Here is an 18,529-nt window from a genome sequence, read left to right on the forward strand (position 1 = left end):
CTTTCACGGAGGAAGGATTGAGTGACGACATTTACCCAGAATCACCCGCGACACTGTTTTTGCATTGGGATCTCAACCCAGAATTCCAATGGGCGGGGGAGACTGTGGGAACTATGGGATAGCTACGGGATAGCTACCCTCAGCGCAATGCTCCGGAAATTGACGCTAGCCTCGGTACATGGACGCACACCGCCGAATTAATGTGCTTAGTGTGGCCGCGTGCACTCGACTTTATACAATCCGTTTTACAAAACCAGTTTATATAAAATCGGAATAATCCCATAGTGTAGACATACCCTTAGTTACATGCATCTGTCACTATCATAGAAAAGAAAAGAAAGTCATGTGAATCAGTTCTTTCCAATTAATTCTATTGGGATTCGATATCATATGATTTTTATATTTCTTTGAAAGATTGGGGAGCATTCAAAAAGAGACAGTCAAATACATTAAATAACTGAAAAGGAAATATTGTATTAATAAAAGAAAAGAAAAGAAAACCATGACAGATGTGACCTATTAATAAGTCCCTGACTAACAAAAGAAAGAAATAAGATTTCACCCAGTATTTGCCTAGAATACCCTTGTCAACAAAAAGTTCACTTTGGGTTGAATCATCCAGAGAGATCTCTCTCTTTGAACACACTGATAGTGTTAGCATGGGAGTAAGCACATTGTTAGAGTGACAATGGAATCGAGCCTGGATAGTCCATTCTCGCCCTGGTGGAGTGGGGAGATTTAGACATGTGGTGTCAGCTTTAGGAGTATATCTTTTAATCTATGATCAGTTCTACCCTTTGTCAGGGAAGCAGGGTTTTCTGAACATCCTCCTCCCCGATCCCTGTGAGCATCTGGGCCCATTCAGTCATCATACTGAAAATTGTCTTTGTAACACGGCTAAGGGGTGAAGTCTTCCTTCTGTCTCGCACTAGTTTTTCCCAGTTGGCCTGCCACGTCATCTAGACAGCACAGCCTCAATATAATCTCCAGATGCTAATATATGCATCAGAAAAGAACACATTTAATGCTTGAAGAGTTGTTGCCTGAATCTAAACTGTGGCCGGAAATGTGAAAGTACTTCACAATAAATCCAAGTCCATTCTAGCCTGTAGTGAAGCGGCCTGACTCCCAGCAGCCCCAGAAAGGGACGAGTCCTTACAGACACCAAAGTGGGCGGAGTCACTGGAGTCTGCACCCGCCCCTCAGAGGTCACAGCGCAGGGCAGGAAGTATAAAAGCCCAGTCTCAGGGCTCAGAAGCTGCCTGGCCGCTGGAGAGGCCAGACACCGATGCCCTAGCTCCCGCTGGGGAGACTCCTGCCGCCCACGACTGACCCAAGGACTGGCCATACCTGCAGAGACTGGATGCTGACCAGACCCTGGAAGAGCCCCTAAGCCGACCCGTACAAAGGGACCCTGAGGAGCTGCCCAGTTTACCCCTCACTCAGTATCCCGAGGAGCCCATGGTGTGGGATGCTGTGGAAGACGCCACTGAGACACAAGTACCCGTAGACGGGGAGGTCAGAAGTAGCCAGGGGGCAGCTGACTCTAGTCTGGCTGCAGCACACCCAGAGCCAATGTCAGTGTGTTGCGGCCGGGATCCCCACTGACACAGCAACAGGCTGCCTGCCACTGTTAGGGCCCTGGGCTGGGATGGAGTGGAGTGGGTGGGCCTGTGCCTCCCTGCCACCCGACTCCCAGGTGGCAGTCTCCCCTTCGCCCCAACGCTCAGGCCCAGGAGCCTGGGCTTCTTAAGCTACTGAACTGTTTGCTCAGCCCCTGCCTGAGGGTCTAAGCCCTGAACTACTTACTGTTTGCTGCCCCGCCCTGACCTAGGGCCTGGGCTTAGCTTACTGAACTGTTTGCTCAGTCCCTGCCTGAGGGTCTGAGCCCTGAACTATTGTTTGTTGCCCCGCCCCGACCTAGGGCCTGGGCCTCCAAGATGAGACTATTGGCTCAGCCCCTGCCTGAGGGCCTGAGCTCCTGGCTGTTTCCTGACCCACCAGGCTAATTCACCAGTGCACGGGACTCGGGTAGTGAGGGGGCCTGGCTCCCAGCTGCCCCAGAGAGGGGCGAACCCCAACAGTGGACGTTTAAACAGCCCCACCTGAGAATCACCTTCTATTGGTGTCATTCTAGTACCTGAGGGGAGAAACTGGGCAACAGGATTTTTGCATGCCCAGATGATAAAAAAAACCACCTCAATTCCCATCCCATTTCATCTACAAATAGTCATTAAACACAGGTACAGTCAGTGCTCTTGGGATTCTATAATAATCTCTCACCAGCTAATCACCCAGCCCCCTGAAGAACAAGATCCTGCATTCCAGACCAGGAACACCCTGGTATACATTTAACAGAGGAATAACACTGGGGAACTCAACCATTAGTTCAGCTTTCCTTGCATCTGTTCATGCCCTAAGTGACCTCTGAATACACGGGCAGGATTCAGATTCTCCAAAATGTATGAAGTCACATTTGTGACCAAAATTTTTCAAAGTCTGGTGTGTTTATAAATTTATATTCTTTTCCCATTTGTTTAGATCCCTTTCTTTCTGCTCAGCCCTGTTTAAACTTCCACACTGTCTCCATGGCACAGCAAATATTCTTGTTGGTTGATTTATCATGTCAAATCACATGGTGTTTTGAAAACAGTGTAATTTTGGTGTGAGTTACAAAAATATCAGGATTATAACTGTTTGAGGATTATAAACTGTTTGAAAACAGGCCCTTTTATATCCAAAGTGCAGTATCTAAGATTCCAGTACATCAGCCTATGTTTAGAGATATAGGATGATACGCTGTGCTTATTTTCAAACAAATGAATTATTTTTCCATTGGTGTTGACTTGTGATTTATTTCCTCATTCACTAACTTGTAAGAGATCTCTTTTTAATATGGGTTACTGTCACACTTAGACTTTAAGAGAGGTGCACGTACTGCTCAGACTATAGCAACAGTGAGTTTTTTAAAGTTTATTTTACTCCTTTAAAGTGTCAGAATTTAATACTGCTTCAACCTTAGGTCACTTGTTTCAGTAGAGGAACTTCAGAGCTGGTTACTGAAATCATAGAGCATTTTGACAGCTAATGTATAAATTCAGAGCCACCAAGACATTGTCTTTCCAAAGATATGGAAGCTATGGAAAATTCCAAGAGCATTGATAAGCTTATTTGTCTTCAAAGATTCCGAATAAACACAATATTTTAAACTGAAAAAAGTGAGATTTTCTGAACTTTGTGACTGCAGAACCTTTTAACCGGTGTAATTATGATTTATTGTCACTTAGTTGAATTCATTTTTAGAACAATGCAAAAACTTTACATTCTAAAGGATAAAATAGCATTGTAAACAATCTGAGAGTTAATGTGAAAAAGAGTATTATCTCCAAATTTAAATGCCCTGAATTTTTAAAAGCAGCCCTCGTATTTCAGTTGCAGTTTTTCCTTCCATTTGTCAGATTGCACCTGGAAATCAGGTGAGTAGGTGTTTGAATGTGTGCATTTAACTGTGCCCATGATTTTGTACCTGCAGTATTGCAGAGCTAATTGAGTTGATGTGCAACAGAAACACGGGGCTGTTGTGTATGCAAATACTTTTTGCACTACAACATGGATACTCCATAAATGTTTTGGCTGCATTCATGGAAATTCTCTGATGTTTTGGTCCTTAATGTGTTAAGTCAGTGACATCTTTTGCAAAGGCAGTATTCCTGCTGACCATTATAAATAATAATATGGTATATGGAGACATACCTATCTCATAGAACTGGAAGGGACCCTGAAAGGTCATTGAGTCCAGCCCCCTGCCTTCACTAGTAGGACAAAGTACTGATTTTGCCTCAGATCCCTAAGTGGCCCCCTCAAGGATTAAATGCCCAACCCTGGGTTTAGCAGGCCAATGCTCAAACCACTGAGCTATCCCCCACCCCCAGTGAGCTATCCCTCCCCCCTATTAGTGTTCAGATATTGATGATGGGCACTAGACAGACAGAGTAAACAATTTGTTATGTGATTATTATATGACAAGGAATCCCAACCATTTTTAGTCTGTAAACTGTCTGGGGGCAGAGACCATCTTTTTGTTCTGAATTTGTACAGTGCCTAGCACAATGGGGTCCTGGTCCATGATCAGAGCTACTAGAAGTTGTGGGATAATACAATTCATAATAAAGTAATAATGATATTAGGAGCTGTGTTGATTAGAAATGTGTTGTCTGGAGTAGTGTCTTGCGTCAGAGATTACAATCTAAAAGGATTTCACAAAAGACTAAGTGCATGGCTCAACAGTAATTAAAATGGCAAGCAAATGGAAAGATCAAAACAAAACTCAAAATTAGTGTTTTCCTGCCTGAGAGCACTTTCTTGAAAGGCTAGCATGTCCGGTATACAGTGTAGTCAGGCAGTTGGTTAAGCGTTAAACAGTCACCAATTTAGTATTTAATTGTTTACCTTTCATAATTAAAGATGCTGCCAAAAATCTGAATGTGCATCTGAATGACACTGTGGGCAAAATTAAATGCTAGCATTACAAATGAATTATACCGGGAATTAATCAAAGCCCTCTTTTCCAGGAGCAGCCTTCTCTAATATGGTAATAATTTGTGGGCTATATGAGTCTCTTCTTTTATGCAGACTGTCCACTCAGTCTTCTAGGAAATATGAATGACCATGATTACAGCCTCTGTTTTTGTGCTTGCAATGGTGTCCTAAGCTCCAGGAATACACACCACCTGTTCATTAAGTGACAGAACATAGTTGTTTAGAGAACCTGTTTAGAAGTCTACTTAGAACCTACGGTTGACTGTGGATGCAAAACTAGAAAAATGGTATGTTTCCTTTTTGAATACATAGGCTTAAATTAATTGTGGGCTGTATGATATAGACCAATTAACTCTTTTTCTCTGTTTCTTTACCTTGAGGGCTAATGAAGAGAATTAACAATGATTTTCTCACAACTCTATTGACATATTTTACTTATCTTTTTTTTCTAAGCCAATGCAGTAAAACCATATACTTACAGGGTATGACTATTACACCTGGTGATACCATAGTGGCAATATAAGTAATTTTATTATCTGCATGTGACATGATATTAGAGGTGTACAGGAAAGTTTGCCATCTCTACTGGAGGTATATAGAGCTGTAATCACATTCATTTGAGCTTGAAGTTTATTCTTAATTCAGAGCACTATAGTGACCTCTGCTTTTTAATGAATTTATTCCTGAATTTTCTGTATGTTTAAAGAATAGTACCTTACATGATCTCTGATAAACTGGCTGGCACCGTACACTTTGTTGGATAGGCTAGATAGAAAATGAATTGGATTTCCCTTGCTAAAATTCAGTGGCGTCAAATCTCTTAATTTTAATTTCATATGATTTTTCTGTTTCATTATCTTTTAGCTGCCTTATCTGCAGTAGTTTCCCACTTGTTTCCACTACATGTGATCCATCTTTAGCTTCAAAAATAATGTAATCAGTCTCCTAACAAATACAGAGCTGATTCTAGTGTATTAGAAAATACCATACAGGTGATTGGCTATTTTACTATTATTCAATTTATTTTTAATTTCACAGAACGCTCAAGACTGCCCATTTCTAAAGTAAATTTGAATCTTTTGAAAGCATTTAGCAATCTGCAGGAGAAATGAATGCATCAGAACAAAAGAGTTTTAACAAGCTGCAACAGATTTTCAAAAGCAAGCTGTGTTAGAGGTTAGTTATGCTCCTTCATTTGTTACAGCAACGGATACTTTAGCTGAAATGTGCACCAAGTCACACCATTTTTCAGATTTTTTTTTTTTTAACTTCTCGGAGAGCCTGGAAGTCTGTAAACATCTCTTAATAGTGTCTTGTTATGAAAATTCCTTTCTGGGCAGCATCCAGAGATCTTTCACTCCATAAAAAGTAAATGGGCTTTCACTGATGCATTTGTAAAGGAATTTAGTATGCAATTAGTCAGGCAGAAAAAAAGAACAATTTTAGTTCTTGTTTGCTTTATAAACTAACAAAAGAGAATTTGGTACATGAATTTTGAAATGTAGGCATTTCAAAATGCAGCTGGGAAAGATAAGCAGATATCTTAGCAGAGATAGCATCAAGAATGAGGGTTCCAAAATGAATATTTTCCCCAATAATGTAAGAGATTGTCCTTAGAAAGGCTGGGTGGTTTTTTTTTTTTTTTAGTATTGCAATGTGGAGAGGTCATTTATTGGCTAGGTATCAATCTGTGCCTACAGTCAGGCAAGATGGCTTTGCAGCCAAGCTTTGTTCAGAGAGTTCCACTAGAGTCTAGACTCAGTTCCTGACTTGCTGTGTGTCTTCAAACAAGCCCCTTAGTACCTCTGTGCCTGAGTTCCTTATCTCTAAAATGAGGTTAACTTCCTTTCTCTCACCCTTTTTCCTTGTTGTCTATTTAGATTGTAAGCTCTTCAGGGCAGGGACTGTCCCTTAGTCTGAGTTTACACAAAGCTTAGCAAAACAGGGCACACGAGGCACTACTGAATTAATAATTTAGTATATCTGTGACCTGATCTGTATTCATATGCAATCTGTGATTGCATCTTCCTACAAGAAAATACAGAAGCTAGCTTTATAAACCTGGCCCTGCATGACTTGCTGTGGAAGTTCTAACTATGAGTGGCCCTTGCTAAATCAAGCCCCTCTCCAGAGTAAAGTCAGAAAAAAGAAACAGCTTAGAGCCAGGCAGACAATAATAGCAGTGCAGCTGTAGGGTCAGCTTGATTCAATCAAGTCCAGACTGGATCTATTTACTGTCTGAGAACATCTCCCTGGAAAGGTAGAAGACACTACTAAGGGCCTGCTAATTACTCTGATTAGATTCTCTTCCCCCATCTTTCAACAAGCCCTCTGCTTTCTGAGAAGGCAGCCTTTATGGGAGCTGTAATCAGGTCCACCTGGGATGCTGCCCGTTTCCTGATGTCAGCATTAACCATTTCCTTACAACCTGGATGCCTCTGTGTATACCCTCATCAGAGTTAACCAAGGGAAGAGTGCCGTGGCCTAGGCACAGACCTAGAAGACAATAGACCTGTGTTCTGCGTTTGACCCTGCTTCTTCTGACAGTAACTTGGTGTTTGATTATTATCCCCATCTCCCTGCTAGAAAAAAAAAGATGGTATTTCTAGTCTTCCATTATCGCATCTTACCTCTTTGGCAGATCTTTTGAAAAAGCAGAGTTTGGGTGTGTGTGGTTGGTTGCACAAAACAGTCTGGCCCTGAATTGTGTATAAAAACAATCCCCAGAGTCACTCCAGCCTTTTCCCTCCGTTATTTACTTGAAGACCCGTGTTAGCTTGTCCAGCTTAAATGAAGACCCAAAGTGGGAAAAAGGAAACTGTACAGATAACTTGCATCAATGATGTGTTGCTAATTTTGTGGGTATTTGCTCTGCCACAGGGAGACCAAAACACACACTTCTGGCCTGGAGGAACTCACATGTCAAATTTTTTATATATATATATTTATAATGGAGATATACCTATCTCCTAGAACTGGAAGGGACCCTGAAGGGTCATTAAGTCCAGTTCCCTGCCTTCACTAGTGGGACCAAGTACTGATTTTTGCCCCAGATCCCTAAGTGGCATCCTCAATGATTGAACTCACAACTCTGGGTTTAGTAGGCCAATACTCAAACCACTGAGTTATCCCTCCCCCCCAAAATGTTTTGGATACATTTATTCTTTACAGTAACAACTCTCCTAATGTTACTAATGTTACTATGGTGTTGCCCATAGTATTTATGTAAAAGCTTTGTCACTGGCCTATACTCCTGAGATACATCCACAACTGAAAAAGCAGCAAACATTCGAAAACAAGGGCTAATGACTCCTTGGATTCATAAACAAGGGAATCAAAAGTAGGAATAGAGAGGTTATTTTACCTCTATATTCGGCACTGTATTCCACAATACAAGAAGGAGGGGTCGTTTTCCTGATCCATGTCCCAACCAACCCATGTCCCCGGAGTCCTTCTGTATCATAGTGATATTCTGGACTACTTTATACACCTAGATCTATGGGTGTCTGACTTTGTTACTTTATGTGGCCCCTTACAGTCTTGGGACTCAGAGAAGAGCCATGAGAAATGCTATAGTTCAAAAAGGAATTATTTGGGGGAAGTTCTATGACCTTTATTATACAGCAGATTAGTGTGAGCCTATGACTTCCTTCATTCTGCCGTGGTCACAGTACCTGACCAAGAACCAGCGGCACACCCTTGATTTGGGAAGAGCACTGAAGACTTATATTAAGCATATAGAATCCACAAGGAGATTGGGATCCCTGTTCATTTCCTTTCATCCTCAGGTGCCAATGGCTTAGAGTATTCCAAGCTATTCCTTACTAGATGGATCAGACTCTGCATTGTTGAGGCCTACAAGCCATCCAGCACATCTGTTCCTGAAGGAATCAAGGCACATTCTGCAAGAGCTATGACAATCTATGGGCCAAAAGATTGTGCATTTCCACCGCAGAGATCTGCAGAGCAGCCATATTGTCATCGGCTAACACCTCTATCAGACACCCTAAAATTGAATTTCTGTCTCCACAGAGGCCTCCTTTGGCAGGAAGGTGCTCTAGGCAGTGGTCCAGACATATTCTGGCCACTTGAGCAGAGTTTAAAAAGGGAGGAACTTTCCTATTTCTTATGCTCACTTTTCTATCCCTCCCTACACTTCTTCACTGCTTGCTACATCTCATATGTATTAGAATTATGGGAGATGCTTGGCAGCAGAATAGAAAATTTCTTAGCCAATATTTTCTTTTCTGCTACTAGCATCTCCCACAATTCTACCTAACCTTGATGGCTTCATGGCCATGGGTCAGCATTTTATTTGGATCATTACTGTGTAGGCAGTGGCCTACTGTACATAGTTAATTAGTTGGCACTGAAGATATTGTTCCTAATCATTTTCTAAGAGTTTTTGCAGAGTTTTGGAATGAATGATCTCGCAGCAAGCAGGAGAAGGGAGCATGGCTAGCACATGCTCTGCTGCAGCTTTGAACCACCACTGGAAACTACAGATAGAAAGGAAATAGTACATTCTTATCAGAACTGTGGGAGATGCTGCTAGCAAAAAGGAAATGATCAGGTCAGAAATTTTCCAGGAAAGGGTTCTTTAATCTATCCTACAAAGGCATAACACCACCAGTGACTGAAAGCAGAACCCAGACAAATTCAGAATAGAGATAAAATGCAAATTTTTAACAATGAGGATAATTAACAACTGGAACCACTTACCATGTGGTAGATTGTCCTATCAGTTGATGTCCTTAAATCAAGATTGGATGTCTCTTTCTAAAAAACATACACTAGCTCAAGAAGAATTTATGGGTTTCATGCAGGAATTACTGGGTGAATTGCTATAGCTATTCTGGAGGTCAGATTAAGTGTGCATAATAATCCCTTCTACCCTTAAAAAAACTATGAGTTTATCAATATAGAGAAATTTAGTTTAATACCTGCTCTGTAGATAAAAAGCATTATTTATTATTAAAATCAATATTGCAACTGGACAACATTTATGGTACTATTAATTTTGAAGCTGGCAATCCACACCAAAACTGCTATAGTATATTTAATAATTTGATCCCAAGAAGGGGGACATTTAACTGCAATTTCTGGGTATGGGTGAAGAATCAACCACCTCGGTTATTACCAGTAAAGAAGTATCAATTTGAACAATGTTTGTAATTGTTATTTGGTGTATAGTGCCAGTTACTATACATCAAAAAACGGAAAATATGTCATGAAGCTGTTGGGCATGACTCTGATCTCATTTACACTGGTATAAATTCAAATTGGTTTCATTTAAATCAATCCAAATTTATGCAAGCATAATTGAGAACAGCATCTGGCCCCCTTTGTCATTTCACAGTTTGGTGCTTGCGGCAACCAGGGGCAGCTCCAGGCACCAGTGCACCAAGCTAGTCCTGCGGCTTCAGCAGCAATTTGGTGGCAGTTATGCCGAAGGCACGGGACTGGCAGACCTCCCACAGGTATGCCACTGAATCCATGTTACCAGCGGACCTCCCACAGAAACACTGCCGAAAGCCACCTGACTGCTGTGCTTGTGGCAGCAAAATACACGGAGCCTTCCCTGGCAGCAACTATGCTGTATACTGCAATAGGCACATTGGCTATAATGTATTGAGATACTACATTTTCCTGAACTGGGTATTCATAGCTAGGGTGCACAGTCTGTACTGTTGTGTCCCTATGTACCCTATAGCAATTAGTGTTTGTATCTTTTGGGTACTGATATCTTTTCACTGTACTAGGAACTGCCATATACATGACACCGTTCATGAAAACAACTAGAACACTGATTGGCATAGCTATGTCATTTCCCAGGGAACACTACTTTCCAGCGATGATATAACTGACAATTATATCACTAATGAAGTTTCTTTGTGTAAAGTCCATCTAAGTGGGCTCAAGATGCTGACTTTGTGTCATATTCTTGGCATTGAACAGCTTTGGTTTTGGCAGTAATCAGAAGACAATGGTGTTGAAGGTTCCCCTGCTCCTATTTGTTGTAGAGATAGATGATGAGCGACTGCAGAAAGACTTGGTCTTCCTCCAGCAGGTCTGGTGATGAAAATCAGACATCTTCCTCTGCTAGTGCTCCCTCTGTCACTGGGAGGGGTGAGGAACTGGTTTTGTTCACAACCCCTTTGATACTTTGGCCGCTACTAATAGGATCCTTTCTCCATTTAACCTGCTCAAAACTTCAGCACGTGTTCCTTCACAGGAGAAGCTAGGCTTTGTCACCAAGGGACAATGATGCTGGTCTCACTGCCATTAGGAATGAACACAACAAGGTCTTTTCCCCCTAATACTGGCAGTTCAGATTTCAGGAGGGGTCGTTGTCCTGATCCATGTCTCAACCAAGCCATGTCCTATCCCTGGAGTCCTTCTGTATCATAGTGATATTCTGGACTACATTTTACACCTAGATCTATGGGTCTCTGACTTTGTTACCTTATGTGGCCCCTACAATTTTGGGACTCAGTCTTGCAGTCAGTCTCCAGAAAGGAGAACATGTTTTCTTCACGCAGATTTCCATTCAGTTAGGTGAAATCTAGCTATCCTCCTCTGCTACCAACTTGGATTCCCCACAGCTGTCAACAATAGAGAGAAAGAATTTGATGTGCTTTAGCCAGAAACACCTCCACTATCCTTGTGTGAACCAACAGGGTATGTGAGCTCAGATGAACTGCTTCCCCACCTGATGACAAGAACACCTTCCAGGAACTGCTAGACCATTTTGCTGAGACCTAAGATCTGGAACCTACATGTTTCAGGAGAAAGCTCACAGAATCTTGGCTATTATGTAGCCCAGACAGCTGGAACTTGTTGCCATCTTAACAAATGAGAATACAGTTGATCTGGAAAAGGGCCTCTGGCTAGCCCATGCTTCAGTTCCTCCTAACCTGAAGCAGGCTGGCCATTTGTCAGAACTCAGAACTGCTGTGAGTATTTTTTGTTCTTGACTGACTCCATGCATTTGTGGTGGTAACAATCAATAGAGCTCCTATATCTATGGTAAAAAATCAAGGATACTAAGTAGCTGAACCTTCGGAGCAAAGAAATACAATGGCCCACATTATGCAGGAATTCAGACTAGATGACCATAAAGGTCCCTTTTGGCCTTAAAATCTATAGGTTTATATATTCATAAAGCATATGGTTTTCTGCACACTGCAGATGACAATCTCCAATTTAGTCTTGCTCTGCAGTACATTCACAATATAAACAGTGTTAATTAGTAATGAAGTCAGGAGCCATTATGTTATTCCTGATTTGGTGACTTATGTAACTAACCAACACAACAAAAATAAATTATTTGTGAATTTTACCATCAAATAGGCAGTTTGAAATTTAACATTCAGCAATTATGCAGGCATCCAGCCTAAAACTTCTCTTTGTGTATATTTGTGTCTGAGCCCTCAGATATGTGCAAAAAGCAAACATGAAAGGTTTGTGCATGTGGTCAAATCAAAATTAATTTTTGAATTTGAAAGAATGCTTAGGGACAATTATTTCCCACTATTCTCCCAGCTCTGATTATAACACATAGTTTCCTGCAGTGAGCAATCTCATAGAACCAGCAGCACCTCATGGAAAACACTGAACTTTTCATTTGTCACCACTGTTTTAGTGCCCTGTCATGCCGATGCCAGGGCACCTCAAGGAGCTTTATAAAAGATGTACAGTATTACAGACTGCAGTACCAATTTGATGATTAAAAACAAGGGGAAACAAGTGAGTTTTCAGTATTCATTTCAAAAGTGAAAGTGAGACAGCACTTTGACTTGCCCGAGAGGAGAATTCAATGTTCTATAAACAACAGCCATTAGCCATATGATCATACAGTCAGGTGCTGAAATGACCACTCAGTTTTGGTACATTTTAATACTCCTCAAGACCATAAGTAAGATCAACTGACTACGGTTGGTACTTACGGGTGTCCCCTCTTGAAGAGAGCTCTGCCTAAGGTTTTGAAAAAGCTTTATAGGTTAAATGGAAAAGTCAGATGCAAACATGGATGCTAACTAACAACCGCTGAAAGAGACCTGGAGTTTCAGCATGTGCTAACTCAGTTGGTGCCAAAGAGAATCCTATCAAAAGCACTTTGTTAATGACACATGTTGTGAGAACATCTAGTTTCGACTGTTTATGTAGCAGCTTGATGAACAGATCGCAGTAAGAATATTCTGTCTGGGCTATGAGATAACATAAGCCAATGGGCTGATAAACTAGCTGGTTAAAGTGAAATAAAGCCCAAACTACGATTCGAATCAAGGCCATTCCCCAGAGCCAGCTTTATTGACGTAAAGGAGACTCCAAAACAAGTTACACAAAACACTTGCCAAGAAAGTTCTTTCCAGATTTCTGAAAGCTGGGTGGGGAGAGGACTTGTGCTTTCACCAGGGTAGGCATTCCTGCATATTTCTTAAACATCCTACCAGGCCCTCATGAAGGGACTTCCCTCTTGTCTCCACCCTCACCTGCGCAAAACCGAACTAGGAACATTTCTTTATATAGTTTCCAGCAGGCAGTCACATGACAGCTGGGACCTTTCAATCATGTGCCCTAACTGGAGATTACAACTCCAAGTGACCTCCAAGCATAAAGAGCCTGTGTCTCCATAAAAGGTGTGTGGGCTGCATTTGTGCTTACAGACCATCTGATAAAGATGTTTTCACCTCCCATTGTTTTATAACTCTCTTACTATTGATCATAGTATAGATGTTGTGATTTAAATATGTAAACAAGTTACATACGTATAACCTCTCCCAGAAACTTTATCATCCATCAGTAGAACATTGTCTGGCACAGAGCTCTAAGTTACTGTGTTAATACTAATAGGTAGACCCACTGGAAAAATCCTAGCCAGCATCATCTATGCACAAGGATGTAAAAGAAGGATGGCATATTTCCCAATCACTATCTTAGAAGGTGGTGACAGAGATCAGAGGCCCATCATCCACAGCCAAAAGAAACCAAGATAATATCTCCATCAGGGCTTTGTTAGACCTTAGTCTAAGGGTTACATGGTGCCTGTGGGTACGTCCAGACTACCTGCGCTATCAGTGGGTAGCGATCGATTTATCTGGGATTGATATATTGCATCTCATCTAGATGCGATATATTAATCCCCGAACGTGCTCCCCGTCGACTCCAGAACTCCACTGGAGCAAGCGACGGTAGCGGAGTCGACAGGAGAGCCGCGGACATCGATCCCACGCCGTGAGGATGGGAGGTAAGTCGGAATAAGATACTTCAGCTAAGGTATTCCCATAGCTGAAGTTGCATATCTTCCATCGACACCCCCCGCCCCAAGTGTAGACCAGGCCTGTGATTTGGAAACAGTTTTGGCAAGTAAATGGTCACTCTGATGCCTGGAATTATTGCAGCCTGCATCTACTAAAGACAAATATTATACCAGGATACATAAGGGGACAATAGTAAAAGAAAGAAAATATTAAAATTGGAGAGAAATGTTAACATGTAGATTACAATTCCCTTCCTCCATGAAAATATATTTAAAATAATTTAAAGATATTAAGTTCTGAATTTGGTTTCGCAGATTTAAGCATTAATTCCAATGATTTCATATCTCATTTATAAGTAGGTCTTAGAAGAACTTTTAATTAAAGGAAAGGAGGGCTGTTAAGCGATTAAAATAATTAATTGCAATTAATCGTGCGACTTAAAAAAGTAATCATGATTAATTGTGCGATTAATTGCACTGTTAAACAGTATTAGAATACCATTTATTTAAATATTTTTGGATGTTTTCTACATTTTCAAATATATTGATTTCAGTTAAAACACAGAATACAAAGTGTACAGTGCTCACTTTCTATTTATTTTTATTACAAATATTTGCACTGTAAAAAATAAAAGAAATAGTATTTTTCAATTCCCCCATTACAAGTACTGTACTGCAATCTCTTTATCACGAAAGTTGAACTTATGGGAGATAATGCTGCCCGCTTCTTGTTTACATCACCCAAATGTCAAAAAGGGTGTTTGATTGGCAGTGTTGTAGCCAGCATCATAAGATGTTTATGTGCCAGGTGCACTAAAGATTCATATGTCCCTTCATGCTCCAACCACCATTCCGGAGAATCTGTGCTGATGATGGGTTCTGCTCAATAATAATCCAAAGCAGTACAGACCACCGCATGTTCATTTTCATCATCTGAGTTAGATGCCACCAGCGAATGGTTGATTTTCTTTTTTGATGGTTCAGGTTCTGTAGTTTCTGCATCAGAGTGTTGCTCTTTTAAGACTTCTGAAAGCATATGTAATGGCAACAGACCCCAGTCATTGATGGCCAAGATCGAACCTGGGACCATGGAGCTTAGTGCATGAGCCTCTACCGCATAAGCTAAAAGTCAACTGGCTGTTAGCTAAGGCTGTAGAGCAGACTCATTTCATCTCTCTCTAAGTGATCTCGGTGCCACTAGATGGGATAGAACACCTCATCCAGGAGGTATGTGGGTTACACATGCTCCATACCTCATTCCACTCAGAGTTTGGAAGGCACTTATGATTCTTAATTCTTGAGTCAAGTGATATAGCTATCTTTTGAAATCTCACATTGGTACCTTCTTTGCATTTTGTCAAATCTGCAATGAAAGTGTTCTTAAAACAAACAACATGTGCTAGGTCATCATCTGAGACTGCTATAAGATGAAATATATGGCAGAATGTGGCTAAAACAGAACAGGAGACATCCAATTCTCCCCCAAGGAGTTCAGTCACAAATTTAATTAATGCGTTATTTTTTTAACGAGTGTCATCAGCACAGAAGTATGTCCTCTGGAATGGTGGCTGAAGCATGAAAAAGTGTGTGAATCTTTAATGCATCTGGCATGTAAATACCTTGCAATGCTAGATACAAAAGTACCATGTGAGTGCCTGTTCTCACTGTTTGGTGACATTGTAAATAAGAGGAGGGCAGCATTATCTCCCATAAATGTAAACAAACTTTTTTCTCTTAGCGATTGGCTGAACAAGAAGTAGGACTGAGTGGACTTGTAGGCTCTAAAGTTTTACATTGTTTTGTATTTGAGTGCAGTTATATAATAAAAAAGCTACATTTGTAAGTTGCACTTTCACAATAAAGAGATCGCACTACAGTACTTTTATGAAGTGAATTGAAAAATACTATTTCTTTTGTCATTTTTACAGTTCAAACATTTGTAATCAAAATAATAATATAAAGTGAGCACTGTACACTTTGTATTCTGTGTTCTGATGGAAATTAAAAATGTAGAAAAACATGCAAAAATAGTTAATAAATTTCAATTGATATTCTATTATTGTTTAACATTGTGATTAAAGCTGCAATTAATTGTGACAATTTTTTTAATTGCAATTTTTTTCTTTTTTAGTTAATTGCGTGAGTTTGCTACGATTAATTGACAGCCCTAAAGGAAAATAAGGCTGAGAAAATTCTTAGCTCTAACTTTTTTAATCTGTTTCTGTTTGATTTAGTTCATGTATAGGTGCGATGTATCAATTAATATATTACATATTTGTAATTCACTTTAATACCAGGGTCAATCTATCAAAGGATATATTTGGATATATATAAACGATATATATAAAACTGCTATAAACTATTCACCCTAAACTCACATACAAGAAAGAAACTGTTGGATTAATTTCTCTACTGTCTCTTTCTTGCAATTCACAATGATAAACAGGTCATTTAAAAATAATCCTTACTTTACTGATTGTTCTGTCCATAAGCACAGCTGTTTTCAAAGAGAATATGAATGTTCATGTGGATCGTTAATGGAAGAACTACATATTTCACACCTCAATAAGAAACCAGTGACAATAGGAACTGAGTGTCTTCATTTCACAGGCACTTAAGAAGCTTAGAGGAAATTAAGGGATATTATAGAAATATGACTCATAAAGGAGAAAATACTAAAGAATTTTTTTCTACAGTGTGAACCACAATTATTTAAATTCTTCTATAAAGGCTCAAAATGAGGTTTAACATGATCATAATATATTGATGAGTAATATCTCAGGCAAGTGAACTGTGGGCCTCATCTAAAGCACTTTGAAGTCAATAGAAAGATTTCTATTAACTTAAGTGGGCTTTGGAATAGACTTTAAGGTCTGATACCTGCAAACACTTATGCATGCGACTTCAGTGGGATTATTCACTTATATAATGTTAAGTGCCTGTGTAAGTGTTTACGGGATTCATTCAGGCCTATTCATTAAAAAAAAAGTTCATATTTGTAACAAGTGGTTTTCTCCACCTGATTTGTACTGTACTCAGAACAAAAATGCAAATTGAAAAGGCTTTGTTTTTACTGTTTCCATTTATTCTGGTTATTTTCCATACATTAAAGGCCATCTCTGAATTATGCACACAGGAGAAATGTAGTATTTAAAGAAATAGCATTGAAGAGAGTCAGCTGAAACAAGGAAATTCTTGAATATAGTGTATGAAATATAAATATTCTATTAAAATATATTAAATCTTTTTCAAAGGAGACCAGTAAATTACCACATCCTCCAGGCAGTACTTTTCAGAGGAACAAATTACAGGTAGTTTATGTTTCTGCTGCACTATCTTCTTCTTTTGTGTTAATGTTTGAAAATTAAGTGGATGTAGTGTCGTGAAAATCGTCAGATTGGCAGGCTCAGAATTCCTCTATCCACTGAAGACCTTTGTCCACAGAACAAGCTTCCCTGAAACGCACTGAAACGCACTGCAAACTTGATCTGGAGGGACTATCTCTAAGGCTGAACCAGTAGGTCAGTTAACATGCCACTTTAGTGCTTGGCCTCTGCTAATTAAATGCTAATTAATTTAATTTGTAAGGGCAAGTTGTGATATGACTAGATTGCTAGGAATTTAGCTGAGACCATCCAAATAATTTCATTTAAGCTATGGAACAGCCATCAGATAGTTATAATTTTCAGCCTCTAGTGGGCTGAGCTGAATTCTGACTGGTGTTCTAGCAATGATATGAAAGGCGTTGGTTAATTCTCAATACCTTTAGCCATACAGACCCACAATGTATTATTCTACCATTCTATGGAAAACACCAGGGTATGTCTAGACTGTGATTAAAAAAACCCACCTCATCAAGTCTCAGAGCACAGGTCAGCTGAGTCAGGTTTGTGGGCCTCCAGCTGTGGGGCTATAAAATTGAACTGTACATGTTTGGGCTTGGGCTGGAGCCTGGGCTCTGAGACCCTGCAAAGTCGGAGGGTCTCAGAGCCCAGCACCAGCCAGAGTCTGGAACATCTACACTGTAATTTTATGGCCCTGCACCCCAAATCAGCTGACCCCGGCCAGCTGTGGCTATGCTGCACATCTTTTATTGCAGTGTAGAAATATCCCTAGAGTCCTGGAAGCATACATTTCCATCATGTCTCTAGAAAGGAAGAGTCATTCTGGGGAACTCAAAGTTATTCAATCAAATTCAACTTAAAGGACAACAAATACATGTGATCTGTGAAATTTTAAGTATCAGGACTTTACAATGGTATGAACATTATATAGGCACTGAGGCTGCAGGAACTGGAATAAAGCCACATATCTCATTATTTACCTTGTGTTTATGTTCTGTATTGCATCATGGAGTGATTTATCAAGCCAAAATAACAATTAAGCCAGTCTCAAAATAACAGTTAAGATGGGATTTGAAATATCGTGGAAGGCCCTCTTTCACGTTATTTCAGCCGCATAAATAATTCCTTGAAGCTTGGAAAACATCACATAAATATAATTACAAATGAAAACAAAGGCCCAGATTCTCCTCTAGTTAAGTTATGTCAGTGTAAATCCAGATTGACTACATGAGGTCAGTGTCAATCAGAGCAGAATCTGGTTAGGTCCCATATATATGTAAGCAGAGTCAGGATGAGCTGTACCCTGACATCTGGTGGTGAAGTATGGGAAGTGTGGAAAGAATGTCTGGAATGCGAAATCTCAAATATTTGCATAGGCACGCCT

Source organism: Chelonoidis abingdonii, chromosome 7, assembly GCF_003597395.2.
Source record: "Chelonoidis abingdonii isolate Lonesome George chromosome 7, CheloAbing_2.0, whole genome shotgun sequence".
NCBI classification, from domain to species: domain Eukaryota; kingdom Metazoa; phylum Chordata; order Testudines; family Testudinidae; genus Chelonoidis; species Chelonoidis abingdonii.